Source organism: Mercenaria mercenaria, unplaced genomic scaffold (genome assembly GCF_021730395.1).
Source record: "Mercenaria mercenaria strain notata unplaced genomic scaffold, MADL_Memer_1 contig_2007, whole genome shotgun sequence".
NCBI classification, from domain to species: Eukaryota; Metazoa; Mollusca; class Bivalvia; order Venerida; family Veneridae; genus Mercenaria; species Mercenaria mercenaria.
Genome location: NW_026460035.1, coordinates 1455 through 3860, shown reverse-complemented (window position 1 = coordinate 3860; position 2406 = coordinate 1455). Strand labels below are relative to the sequence as shown.

At 31.6% G+C, this 2406-nt stretch overlaps 1 long non-coding RNA gene across 1 annotated transcript; it reads left to right on the top strand.

The window, feature by feature from the left end:
- Positions 1-877: 877 nt before the first annotated feature.
- Positions 878-2170, top strand: LOC128552072 (uncharacterized). Its single transcript, XR_008368964.1, has 2 exons — positions 878-982; positions 1472-2170. It is a non-coding gene; the product is annotated as an uncharacterized LOC128552072 (long non-coding RNA).
- The last annotated feature ends 236 nt before the right edge of the window (positions 2171-2406 follow it).

Below are 2406 nucleotides of genomic sequence, written 5' to 3'. Positions count from 1 at the left end.
AATCACATTATTAACTTAGTAGTGAGTTTTGATTTTTAGTGATGTTTACGGTACATGTAATGTATCTTCTTTCAGATAATATTCCTTGTTCCTTGATGGTTCATTCCACTACAGCTGGTTCATATACCCTACAACAGCCAGGAAATTGGTCTGTTTACTTTAAGATCTCAAGAAAATGTAACATATTTTGGATGTGCTTTGAGGAATCAGGTAAGTAACATGCAGCTAAAGGCTCTTATTATAGTTTTTAATGCAATATATTATTTATTTATACCTCTGTCAAGGTTTTGTTGGAGCCAATACAAAATAAGTCTACTTCTACACTTATGATTTGTACAATGTATGTACATGTACTATGACTATTGAATGGCTTTTAAAAACTGACAAAACTGGCATTATTGAAATTTAATTTCAACAATCTGGTTTGAGAGGATCAGTTGGTGTAAAGTTTTTATTACATTAGCTATTAGCCTGGGAAAAGTTTGTGGCACTCAATAAGTACATGGATAATTTGAATGCTTAACACTACATGTACATGTGTATAAGTTGATATCTCATTAAGTTGTAGAATAGTTCTAAATAATAGGAATTTTAATTTATTATTTGAAGTAAATCAATTAATTGTAATTTAGTTTAATTGTAATATGATTATTTTCAGATTTGATTAACCCATTCTTGACATAGACATTGTTATGTGATTGATTTTTTTTACCAGTTTTATTGCACCAAGAATATGGATAGAATGAAGACTGTAAAGGTTCCTGAGATACATGAAGATAACAGATACTTTACCAAAGACTTTTAATTTTTTTTCAGGAAGGCAAGTGTTTCCTCTTGTTTATGAAAGCAACTCAGTTGGTTAAGGGCAGACAATTGTAACATGGTACATCACTACCTGTATTGGTATTCCATTTTGACAATGCTGCTAGCTAGAATAGAAATAACATCTTGCTGTGGTATGGTCTGTGGAGAGTTTTACTAGGTAACAACCATTTTTGATAGCTGTTAAAACAGTGTATACTTTTAACCCTTAGGCTGCATGAGGGAGCTATGTCTGCCTTTGCAACCAGTGCAGATCAAGATCAACCTGCACATCTGTGCAGTCTGATCATGATCTGCAGTGTTTGATACTTAGTCAGCAAATTTTCTATTAGAACCCCCTATAAGCTATAAATAGTACTGTCTCTATTTAAAGATGGAGTAGTCCATTTTACAAATTTAGCAGGTTAAGGGTTAACAAAATAAATGCAAAAAAATGTGTTTTTAGAACATCCTATTTGCAGTAACCAAATCTACAAACAAAGTACATTTTATATACTGACAGCACGCTGTTGTCAGTCTGTTTGTCAATATTTTAGAGCATTGGTTGTAAGAATCATCTATTATCAAATAGTGATAACCCTGCTTTTATTAAATAAAGTGACTCCCAGGTTAATTATTTAAAATAAAATGTTTTACTTATTTGTTACAGGATATCACAGATGGATTGAATATTCAACAATGATCACAGACCATGCAAAGTTTGAATCTGACTTGCACTTTTGAATTTAGAAGAATCTGTGGAGGAGGGTGAATGCTGAGACCTTTAATAATACATGATATTGCTGACACAGTGTGTCAGTCATCAAAGAAATATCATAACAACACAGTTGGTCAACAAAGATTTAAATCCTGTCACATTCTACCAGTGGAGAAATATCTTATCACAATATTTAAACTTTTGAAGAAGATAACCAAATATTACCACTTGATCTTGTCTGCAGAAACACCTGGATTGTTAGTCTTAAAAGTGACAGTACAGTTAACTTACTAAAATCTACTTCCTCTTGCCAAACGAATATTATTGACATGGAATGACACAAGCCTGACAATGGTACCTGTATGAACTCATAAGAGAATAGTATTTGTCTGAAAAGTCAAAGGATTCGTTTTGTCCCAAACCACTTGAACTGAAATTGGATTGACGAGGATTTTTCTGAGAACTGAAAAAGAAAGTGAATATAAAAGATAGAAATTGTTGATGAATTCACAACGTTTTAATATACAACACTTTAGCCTGTTTTGCTGTTCATATAGATGTGTTTAGCTGTTAAGGTTAAACATCAAGTAAAGGTTGTAGTTTCAGTTACCTACATTAAAGTATTGGCTGGAAATAAATATTTACTTTTCACCAGAGCTTGTAGCAGTGTAACCTTCATCAAAAGTTAAGCTGTTGTGTTAATTATTAAAGTATTTTTAGAAAAAGGAATTTAGTATGTATGTTGCCATGGTAACATAATTCAAATTATATTTCATTGAAATTATAGATTTGTATTTCAATAAGGGATCTACAGTATAAAATGTAATGGTAAAAGAATGTTCACTTTCTCCAGTATTGTCAGTTATAACTAGCCAGTGAAAAAACAG